The 12,090-nt window shown below is 43.6% G+C and overlaps 1 protein-coding gene across 2 annotated transcripts in view; it reads right to left on the reverse strand.

Moving 5' to 3' along the window:
- ENTPD3 (ectonucleoside triphosphate diphosphohydrolase 3) overlaps positions 1-12,090 on the reverse strand; it is a 120,065-nt gene that overhangs the window by 81,626 nt on the left and 26,349 nt on the right. The window lies entirely within an intron of this gene.

A 12,090-nucleotide genomic window follows, 5' to 3' on the forward strand; every position in this document is an offset into this window, starting at 1 on the left:
TCAATACCCGGCACTGCCACCGGCACTCGGACAGGAGCGCTCTGCTGCATAGAAAGACATGTCCCGAGCACCACCAGCACTCTGGACTTGTCTTTCTATGCAGCGGAGCGCTCCTGTTCGAGTGCTGGCAGCAGTGCCCGGTATTGATGCGAGAGACTCGTGAGAGTTTCTCGCACTGCAGTCGCAAGTGTGACCCCGGCCTAAGGGTGCTTTCATATTACATTTAGTGGCCTACGTCTTGGTGGCCGCCTCCTGTAAGTGTACAGTCTCAAAAAAGATGGGCGTCAGAGCCCCCATTCGCTGTGCCATCACTATTACAGTCTATGGCCCCATCAGTACATGCGTCCGGATCCGGTGTTGCAGGGGAGTTTTGGATGTATGCCACTAAACTCAATGTGGAAGCACCCTAAGGGTTTGTTCACACACTGCATTTTTTCCTCCTTTTTTCCTCTGGTAAAAAATGCAGCGTTTTCCAGTACTAGCAAAGTGAATGAGATTTATGAACTCTACGCACATGCAGCTTATTTTTTTTTTTTTACTTGTGAATTTGAACCATTTAAGCTTTTTTTTCCAAATCTGCAGCATGTCAGTTCTTTCAGTAACTTTTTTTCAGCGTTTTTCAGCTAGTCAACTAAATGGGAAAAAATGCAAGTAAAAGCACATAAAAAACGCATATAGAAATGCATGTTTTAAGCACTCTGTTTTTAGTACATAAAAATCTGCTGTGAATACAAGTATGCAAGTAATCTTAGGGCTTGTTCATATGTTCCATTTTTTTACACATTAGTTTCCGCATGTTTTTCCTGAAGAAAAAAATGCAATGTTTTACAGTATGAGCAAAGTGAATGCGATATCAGAAGTCTTATGCACGTGTTGCTTAATTTCTCCTTCCAGATTTGAACCTTCAAAGTGTTTATCTAAAAAATCTGCAGCATGTCAATTCTTTCAGAGTTTTTGCAGCATTTTTCATAGGAAAAAAAACACAAGTAAAACACAGTAAAATGTGCGTACTTTACACCATTTTTACTGCAAACATTCTGTTTTTTGCAGCAAAACAATCTGCCGCAGATACTAAACGTATGCTCATCTCCATGGCACATGAACGAGAGCCTGTAAGAATGCTCCTTGTCGATTGTCTGATTGTTGGACTGTTTAAAAATGCCAGAGCAATCACCCGAAAAACAAGCAAAATGCTCATTCATTCATTCAAAATTTGATCCACTTTCAAAATAATGACATAGGCCATGTACCAGAATATACAGAAATTCTGCACAACTGGTCATGCAGCTGGAGGATTATAAGGCTGGGGTCACACTTGCATATGTAATGCGAGAAACTCACGCGAGTCTCTCGCATCAATACCCGGCACTGCCACCGGCACTCGGGACCGTCGTGTGCGGCTGTATGTATTTCTATGCAGCCGCACACTCCGGTCCCGAGTGCCGGATATTGATGCAAGTTTCTCACATTACACTCACAAGTGTGACCCCGGCCCAACATTTATCAGTATTCGTTGGATAGGTAAAACAAATTTTAGACTGAAATACACTTTAAAAGGGGTTGTCCATGCATACAGTATTGATGATCGAGGTCAGTGGAGGTCCAACAACCGGCACACCCACTGCCATTATGATTCTCCAGGTTGTTACGAGTACTCTGCGTATCAAACATGTATAGATTCTTTTTTAAGTGGTGAAAAAAAAATCAAGGTTTGTAAGAAAACAAAAAGGAGCCATATGATCCCGATGTATGACAGATCAGCTGTCATATGCCAGGAAAGATGCGGGCTCAGTGTCAGAGTTCGCATCAAAGAGAGGAAGGAGACCTATGATGTAACTATACATCTAAAGTTGTAAAGGTGTTAATACTGTATGCCCAAAAAACCCCTTTAGTGTTAAAATACCACAATCAGAATTGGGTTAAAGTAATCTGAAATAACGTTAGTTTACTACATGATCACAAACATCATTTGTATGATCTGAAATAACATTTTTTGATAATTTTACCCAAGGTCATAACCTTCTTTTAAGAGAATTTTGTGAGTGAATTGCTGCCAAAGCTATTCCTGGAATCAAGGCTTATTGTGCTTGGCTAGAACTTGGAAACCTTATCATTAATACTAAAAATAAGCAAAGGAGAAATAAGTGATGATATGAAAGTGAGTGTGAATCATGTCACTGGGCAGCAGTATCACCTGTAGATTAATCACTCACCATTTTTTAAGTTTGTTTTTCTTATAGGGACTATATGTGTAAATTTGCTAAAGGAGCGCCTTTTAATTCTTATGTAATGTGATCATTTCTCACACTTTGGCCTTTATTGTGCCAAATCACATACAGGGTGAGTCACTCACTAATTTACCTGGAAAAATTGCTGAAACTTCTAAAAGAGATGGTCGACCGTACTGAAATTTGGGCTGTACATACCTTTGCATTTTTCTGGGTAAAGTAGCGAGTGACTCACCCTGAATTACCAGATGTGTTAAATTGTATGTCACTAAGCCAGGTATTCGATAGCCCAGCTCCAGTCTCTGAAAACAAATTTTGAAAGAAGACCCAAATCTATCCTGTTCAACCTATAACAGAACATGCTGTTACAGAGGAAGGCAAAAACTGCTAATGAGGCAGATGCTAATTGCCCCATATTAGTGGAAAAATTCCTTCCCGACTCCACATATGGCAATAAGACCAGTTCCCTGAATTAATGTCCCATCACAGAATCTAGTGCCCATAACCTGTAATATTGTATTTATCAAGAAAGTAATTCAGAACCTCCTTGAACTTTTTTAGTGAATCGACCATTGCAACATCATGTGGCAGAGAGTTCCACAGTCTCTCTGCTCTTACACCCTCTGTGATAATGATAGTGTTCGGTCACATGGTCCAGACTACGGGTTTCCATGGGAAACCCGTTTTAAAGTTCGGGTTTAGTTCGGCTGTGGAAAAAAAAGCAGAAAATTAATAATAAACACTATAATTATACTTACCTGTCCAGCGATGCGTCCTCCCGTCCCGCTGTCTCCCGGCCGCACGAACACTGCCGGAAAAAGCCGAAGGCTTCCCAGTGCAGTGAATACCGATGAAAGTTAATGAGCAGCCCCGGAAGCAGATGCGGTTGGGAGACAGCGGGACGGGAGGATGCGTTGCTGGACAAGTAAGTATAATTGTAATGTTTATTATTAATTTTCTGCTTTTTTTTTACAGCACCCCCACCCCATCCCATATCTGTAAAGTCCGAGTTCGGGGTTCAGACGCAGGTTTGCGTCATCTTCAGCCCCGAACTCGAACTTTGCAAAAAAAATCGGGCGAACCCACCGATCCCGAACACCAGGGGGTTCACCCATCATTAATAATGATTAAACCTCCCTTTAGATGTAGAGGATACCCTCTTGTCTTTGTCATCATTGCAGGTCTAAAAAGATCATTATACAAATCTCTGTACTGTCTTCTCATATATTTGTACATTGTAATAAGATCGCCCCTAAGCCTTTGTTTTTGCAAATTGTAAAAACCCAAGTTTGATAACCTGTCTTGTTATTGAACTTCACCCATCCCCTTGATAACCTCAGTCACTCTTCTCTGCACTTGCTCTAGTTCAGCTACGTCCTTCTTATATGTTGGAGACCAAAATTAGAGTCATTCTAAGTGTGGCCATGCTAGTGACTTGTATAGAAGCAAAACTATGTTCTCCTCATGAGCATTTATGCATGCTTTGTTTTTTTGTTTTTTGTTTTCTTTTACACAATTTATTTCTTTCTCTATTTAATGTCTCGTCACTACCCTCTTGCTTTTGGACTCTACATGCTTTCTTTTTGTCATTCATTACACCCCTTACAGCTCTATTTACGCCTAGTAGTTTTTTCCAATTTCTAAGGTGTTAATTCCCATATATATTGTGCACAGGTCCTACTCAAGAAGCTTATAAAAATGCCCTATTTGCTTTCTGCACTTTTATTTTTAAAGGGCATTGTCCCCTTTTCTTGCCATAAGATCATCTCTCACCATAGTATATACCATGGAACGCTCTGAAGATAGACATCAATAAGTGGCTTAAATTTGGCACAACAGGAACATTACCTATAACTGGACGTCCAGTAGTGATGAGCGAGCGTGCTATAATATCATGTTGTCCGAGCATGCTCGGTTGTTGTTAGAGGATCTCGGGGTGCTCGAATTATGTTTAAGTCCCCACGGCTACATGTTTTGCGGCAGTTAGACAGCCGCAACACATGCAGGGATTGTCTAACAAACAGGCCAAGAGGCCTACAGCAACATTAATGAGCTGCAGGAGTTTCTGGCAAGTTGTTGTCGTGTACTGTTTGTAACAACAATCTCCATGTTCTTCATATTTCTGACCTGTGGGTACTGTGGTAAGTTGGAAGCCTATTCTTACAAAGAAAAACTTCCAAGCTTGGCTATGTTTTGACAAAAAAGGCACATAAACTTATTTTTCTTTATCCATGTAAGTTTAATATCCATACAGTCAAGTTCATGAATACTTCATAATAGTTGTAATGAGCACAACTGTGAAAAAAACATCCAGACTGCGATGTGGGCTCAACCAAGCTTACAGGCTGCAGTAGGAACAGACCATGAGCGCTATGATTAGACAGCAGCAGGACAGTGAAGCTGCCTGTCAATTCAAGGGAACACATAAGCATCAGTTTCCTGTCGCTGCACAGCAGGAATCTCAAGCCTTGCCTTCGGCGGGCTCCCATTCCTCTCTGGCCACAGAGGAGGTTGCTCAGCAGACTCATCAATCCTGGCACTCTGCTCAGACTAGCACTGTGGGTTTGGTTGCTGCTGCCACCTCTGGTCCAGCTATAGAAAGGCATGCTGGTCAACAGCGAGCTACTCCAGGGACTGTCCTTCTTTCGGTCTACTGAGCATGCCCGTGGGACGATCTCTCATTGGAGATCAGAGGTCACATGCGCAGGTGCTTCTCCAGTTTGGATTGGTCCATCAGGAAGGTCCAGAAGGACGCTACTATAAAAGGTTTGCATGGCCGCTCGGCCAATGCGCTAGTATAGACAGTTATTATAACTTGTGTGTGTGATGATGGATGCATGGATCTGGTGAATGACTTATTATGAAACCCCTTCCCTTTGATAAGCATGTTGTAGGGTTATCTTAGTTTAAGTCAGCACCTTGTAGTGGCTAAGCCTAGTGCCACATTGCTTCCTAATCACAGCACCTCTCTCAGCGCCATATTGTGCCATCCAGCACAAGGCACCTAGTGGCTGCATCTGCCAGTGCGGCGCCATACGCATGTCTAGCGCTTTCCTCCTCAGTCTGGGTGGTTAGTGGCTGCTAGTGGCTGCAGCGGCGCCAAGCGCTAGTGGACTAGAGCGACTCTAACCCTGTGTCCTTGGGGGGTGTTGTGAGCTCATCTGTTAATTCATCTTTTGTGTCCGAGGATCTCGCTCTTCTGGTGAAGGAAGGTAGTGAGGCTGATTACCAAACACCTGGTCAGGTGGATGGTGACTGGGTAACGGGAACTTCTGACTGGATATAAGGCAGCTGACGCCCTTCTGAGTTGCTGGTGATTTCTCTGCTGGATTCTTGGAGACAAGTCTGATTCCTGCTTCCAAAGATAAGTTTTTGCTCTTCTATTGAACTTATTAGTTTTGGTTTTGTTTTCCTTGTTTTTTGGAGTTCAGCCATCCCTGGCCAGGGGTGTGCTGGATTCTTTTTCCTTGATCAGTGTTCTCTTTTGCTCTGCTTCCAGAATATTCTGAGTGCTGATATAGGGTTTGAAGTCTAGTGACTTCAGGGTCCTTTTTGCTTATCAGTTGTGTTGGTAATATTTTTTAGCAGGGTTTTCTCGGATTGCAGACAGCAGCTTTTCTATCCTGTCCTTTTTAGTTAGCTTGGGCCCCATCGTTTGCTCAACCTATCTTTCTATCTGTGTTAGTGTTTTCATCTTGCTTCACCGTCATTATATGTTGGGGGCTGCCTATTGCTTTGGGGTCTGCTCTGGGGCAGTCAGTTTTTCCCTTTTCTCTCTTTAGGCTTATATAGATCTCCGGCAGTGACGAGGTGTCTAGGATCACCGTAGGAACACTCCACGGCTACTGCTAGTTGTGTGATAGGATTAGGGGTCTGCAATCCGCTAGTTTCCAACCTCTCTGTTTTTCTGGGCTGAGTTTGTGTTTTGTTTTTTCCTCCTCGGTGACTCAATCATAACAGAATCACCAGCCATACCGCAGATTCTAGGGTACTCAAAAGCAGGAAGGAATTGTTTAAAAAAAAAAAAGGGTGTCAGAATTTTTTTTTTTGTGTATATTTTTTCCTCTTTTTCTCTGAGGCCGTAGGAGGAATATTTTTTTTTTTCTGATGGAGTTTAAGCAATTGTCTGATCGTGTGGAGCAGCTTGCTGCTGAGGTGCGGGGAATTTCCGCCTATCTTGCTCGTTCACACGCTGCTGAACCAAAAATACCCACTCCTGATGTGTTTTTTGGGGATCGGTCTAAATTTTTGAATTTTAAGAATAATTGTAAATTATTTCTTGCCTTGAAGCCTAACTCATCGGGGAGCTCTGCGCAGCAGGTTAAGATTGTCATCTCCTTGCTGTGCGGCGATCCCCAGGATTGGGCGTTTTCTTTAGTACCAGATGATCCTATTCTAACTAATGTGGACGCATTTTTTCAGGCCTTGGGGTTGTTGTATGATGAACCTAATGCGATTGATCAAGCTGAAAAGACCCTGTTGGCATTGAGCCAGGGTCAAGATTCTGAAGAACTGTACTGTCAAAAATTCTCAAAGTGGGCGGTCCTCACCACTTGGAATGATGGTGCCTTGGCAGCTCTCTTTCGGAAGGGTTTGTCAGAAACTGTAAAAGATACTATGGTGGGATTTCCTGTTCCCTCTGGTCTTGACAATTCTATGTCATTAGCCATTCAGGTTGATAGGCGTTTACGTGAATGTAAAATTATACGGGAAATGCTGCCACCTGTTGAACAAATGTCTGAACCTATGCAATGTTATAGAGTTTTGTCTAGGGCGCAATGTCAGGAGTTCAGAAGGCATAATAAGCAGTGTTTTTTCTGTGGAGATGCCTCTCATATTATTTCTGTCTGCCCTAAACGAGAGAAACGTTTTGCACACACATTTGCTGTACGTGGTGTACAACCTAAGTTTCTTCTTGCAATTACTCTGATCTGCTCCCTGTCCACATTTTCTGCTAAAGCCTTTGTAGATTCAGGAGCAGCCTTGAACCTAATGGATTTAGATTTTGCGAAACGTTGTGGTTTCCCTATGAAACCCCTGCGGACGCCTATTCCTTTGAGGGGTATTGATGCTACTCCTTTGGTGAAGAATAAACCTCATTTTTGGACCCAGGTGGTAATGCGGGTCGCCCCAGACCATCAAGAAAATTGCAGATTTTTGGTGTTGCATAATTTGCATGATACCATCGTGCTGGGGTTCCCCTGGTTTCAAATCCATAATCCAGTTTTGGATTGGAAATCTGTGTCTGTGGTGAGTTGGGGTTGTCAGCGTGCTCTTAGTGACACTCCTGTTTTTTCCACCTCTCCCCAGTCGCATGAGGTCCCTGACTATTTGACTGATTTTTATGATGTGTTTAGTGAGAGTAAGTCTGCATCTTTGCCTCCTCATAGGAGTTATGACTGTGCAACTGAGCTGAGTCCGGGGTGTAAATTTTCCAAGGGTCGACTTTTTAATTTATCTGTACCCGAACATGAGGCTATGCGTTCTAATATTAAGGAGTCGTTGGAGAAGGGTCATATTAGACCATCCTCTTCACCCTTGGGTGCCGGGTTTTCTTTTGTGGCCAGGAACGATGGTTCATTAAGGCCCTGTATTGACTATCGCTCCCTTAACAAAATTACTGTTGAATATCAGTATCCGTTACCCCTGATTTCTGAACTATTTTCTAGAGTTGAAGGTGCTTGTTGGTTTACCAAGCTTGACCTCAGGGGGGCGTATAAGCTTATTCGCATTAAGCATGGTGATGAATGGAAGACAGCGTTTAATACTCCGGAGGGACATTTTGAGTACCTGGTGATGCCTGTTGGGCTCACTAACGCCCCTTCTGTCTTCCAGTGCTTCATGAATGATATTTTCCGGGACTTTGTGGATACGTTTCTGATCATCTATTTGGATGATATTTTGATCTTTTCCAGGGATTGGGACTCTCATGTGGAACATGTTCGGACTGTGTTCCGGATTTTGAGGGAAAACTCCCTGTATGTTAAGGGATCGAAATGTCTTTTTGGTGTACAGAGGATTTCATTTTTGGGATTTATTTTGTCTCCGTCAACTATTGAAATGGACCCGGCCAAGGTACAGGCCATTTATGATTGGGTGCAGCCCACTTCTTTGAAGGCTCTCCAGAAGTTTTTGGGTTTTGCTAATTTTTATCGTAAGTTTATAGCCAATTTTTCTGTTATTGCCAAACCATTGACTGATTTGACTAAGAAGGGTGCTGATTTGCTGAATTGGTCTTCAGAGGCTGTTTCTTCTTTTCAGGAGCTGAAGCGGAGGTTCACTTCTTCTCCGGTTTTGCGACAACCCGATGTCTCACTTCCATTTCAGGTAGAGGTGGATGCTTCAGAGACTGGTGCAGGAGCTGTTTTGTCCCAAAAAGATCCTGTAACATCTAAAATGAACCCCTGTGCCTTCTTTTCCCGAAAGTTCTCTCCTTCGGAACGCAACTATGATGTGGGGAATCGAGAACTGTTGGCCATGAAGTGGGCATTTGAGGAGTGGAGACATTGGTTGGAGGGAGCTAGACATCAAGTTGTGGTCCTCACTGACCACAAGAATTTGATCTACCTTGAGTCAGCTAAACACTTGAATCCGAGACAGGCCAGGTGGGCCTTGTTTTTCACACGTTTTGATTTCATGGTCTCCTTTCTCCCGGGCACTAAGAACGTTAAGGCTGATGCCCTCTCTAGGAGTTTTTTGGCCGATTCTCCTATTGTGACCAAGCCTGCTACCATCTTAGGTGAGGGGGTGGTTCTTTCTGCCATCTCGCCTGATTTGAGACGTGGTCTGGAGAAGTTTCAGGAGGATAAGCCTGAGCGTTGTCCCAGTGGTAGGTTGTATGTTCCTGACCAGTGGAGGAGGAAAGTGATGTCTGAGGTTCATTGCTCCACGTTGGCTGGTCATCCAGGTATTTTTGGTACTAGAGATTTGGTGAGTCGGTCTTTTTGGTGGCCTGCCTTGTCTCGTGATGTCAGAAATTTTGTGCAGTCCTGTGGGACTTGCTCCCGATCTAAGCCTTGTTCTCGTTCTAGTGGGTTGTTGATGCCTTTGCCGGTGCCCAGGAGGCCATGGACCCATATTTCAATGGATTTTATTTCTGATCTGCCTGTCTCTCAGAGGATGACTGTTATCTGGGTGATTTGTGATAGATTCTCTAAGATGGTCCATCTTGTACCATTCCCTAAGTTGCCATCTTCCTCAGAGTTGGAGCCCTTGTTTTTGCAACAGGTGGTTCGCTTGCACGGGATTCCTGAGAACATTGTATCGGACAGAGGAGTTCAGTTTGTCTCTAGATTCTGGAGGACCTTTTGTTCCAAGTTGGGAATTCAGTTGTCCTTCTCCTCTGCATTTCACCCTCAGACCAATGGACAGACGGAGAGAACAAACCAGACTTTGGAGGCTTATTTGAGATACCAGATTACCAGAGTACCAGATGATCCTATTCTAACTAATGTGGACACATTTTTTCAGGCCTTGGGGTTGTTGTATGATGAACCTAATGCGATTGATCAAGCTGAAAAGACCCTGTTGGCATTGAGCCAGGGTCAAGATTCTGAAGAACTGTACTGTCAAAAATTCTCAAAGTGGGCGGTCCTCACCACTTGGAATGATGGTGCCTTGGCAGCTCTCTTTCGGAAGGGTTTGTCAGAAACTGTAAAAGATACTATGGTGGGATTTCCTGTTCCCTCTGGTCTTGACAATTCTATGTCATTAGCCATTCAGGTTGATAGGCGTTTACGTGAATGTAAAATTATACGGGAAATGCTGCCACCTGTTGAACAAATGTCTGAACCTATGCAATGTGATAGAGTTTTGTCTAGGGCGCAATGTCAGGAGTTCAGAAGGCATAATAAGCAGTGTTTTTTCTGTGGAGATGCCTCTCATATTATTTCTGTCTGCCCTAAACGAGAGAAACGTTTTGCACACACATTTGCTGTACGTGGTGTACAACCTAAGTTTCTTCTTGCAATTACTCTGATCTGCTCCCTGTCCACATTTTCTGCTAAAGCCTTTGTAGATTCAGGAGCAGCCTTGAACCTAATGGATTTAGATTTTGCGAAACGTTGTGGTTTCCCTATGAAACCCCTGCGGACGCCTATTCCTTTGAGGGGTATTGATGCTACTCCTTTGGTGAAGAATAAACCTCATTTTTGGACCCAGGTGGTAATGCGGGTCGCCCCAGACCATCAAGAAAATTGCAGATTTTTGGTGTTGCATAATTTGCATGATACCATCGTGCTGGGGTTCCCCTGGTTTCAAATCCATAATCCAGTTTTGGATTGGAAATCTGTGTCTGTGGTGAGTTGGGGTTGTCAGCGTGCTCTTAGTGACACTCCTGTTTTTTCCACCTCTCCCCAGTCGCATGAGGTCCCTGACTATTTGACTGATTTTTATGATGTGTTTAGTGAGAGTAAGTCTGCATCTTTGCTTCCTCATAGGAGTTATGACTGTGCAACTGAGCTGAGTCCGGGGTGTAAATTTTCCAAGGGTCGACTTTTTAATTTATCTGTACCCGAACATGAGGCTATGCGTTCTAATATTAAGGAGTCGTTGGAGAAGGGTCATATTAGACCATCCTCTTCACCCTTGGGTGCCGGGTTTTCTTTTGTGGCCAGGAACGATGGTTCATTAAGGCCCTGTATTGACTATCGCTCCCTTAACAAAATTACTGTTGAATATCAGTATCCGTTACCCCTGATTTCTGAACTATTTTCTAGAGTTGAAGGTGCTTGTTGGTTTACCAAGCTTGACCTCAGGGGGGCGTATAAGCTTATTCGCATTAAGCATGGTGATGAATGGAAGACAGCGTTTAATACTCCGGAGGGACATTTTGAGTACCTGGTGATGCCTGTTGGGCTCACTAACGCCCCTTCTGTCTTCCAGTGCTTCATGAATGATATTTTCTGGGACTTTGTGGATACGTTTCTGATCATCTATTTGGATGATATTTTGATCTTTTCCAGGGATTGGGACTCTCATGTGGAACATGTTCGGACTGTGTTCCGGATTTTGAGGGAAAACTCCCTGTATGTTAAGGGATCGAAATGTCTTTTTGGTGTACAGAGGATTTCATTTTTGGGATTTATTTTGTCTCCGTCAACTATTGAAATGGACCCGGCCAAGGTACAGGCCATTTATGATTGGGTGCAGCCCACTTCTTTGAAGGCTCTCCAGAAGTTTTTGGGTTTTGCTAATTTTTATCGTAAGTTTATAGCCAATTTTTCTGTTATTGCCAAACCATTGACTGATTTGACTAAGAAGGGTGCTGATTTGCTGAATTGGTCTTCAGAGGCTGTTTCTTCTTTTCAGGAGCTGAAGCGGAGGTTCACTTCTTCTCCGGTTTTGCGACAACCCGATGTCTCACTTCCATTTCAGGTAGAGGTGGATGCTTCAGAGACTGGTGCAGGAGCTGTTTTGTCCCAAAAAGATCCTGTAACATCTAAAATGAACCCCTGTGCCTTCTTTTCCCGAAAGTTCTCTCCTTCGGAACGCAACTATGATGTGGGGAATCGAGAACTGTTGGCCATGAAGTGGGCATTTGAGGAGTGGAGACATTGGTTGGAGGGAGCTAGACATCAAGTTGTGGTCCTCACTGACCACAAGAATTTGATCTACCTTGAGTCAGCTAAACACTTGAATCCGAGACAGGCCAGGTGGGCCTTGTTTTTCACACGTTTTGATTTCATGGTCTCCTTTCTCCCGGGCACTAAGAACGTTAAGGCTGATGCCCTCTCTAGGAGTTTTTTGGCCGATTCTCCTATTGTGACCAAGCCTGCTACCATCTTAGGTGAGGGGGTGGTTCTTTCTGCCATCTCGCCTGATTTGAGACGTGGTCTGGAGAAGTTTCAGGAGGATAAGCCTG

Source organism: Dendrobates tinctorius, unplaced genomic scaffold, assembly GCF_039654945.1.
Source record: "Dendrobates tinctorius isolate UK_male_01 unplaced genomic scaffold, ASM3965494v1 ptg000005l, whole genome shotgun sequence".
Classification (NCBI taxonomy): domain Eukaryota; kingdom Metazoa; phylum Chordata; class Amphibia; order Anura; family Dendrobatidae; genus Dendrobates; species Dendrobates tinctorius.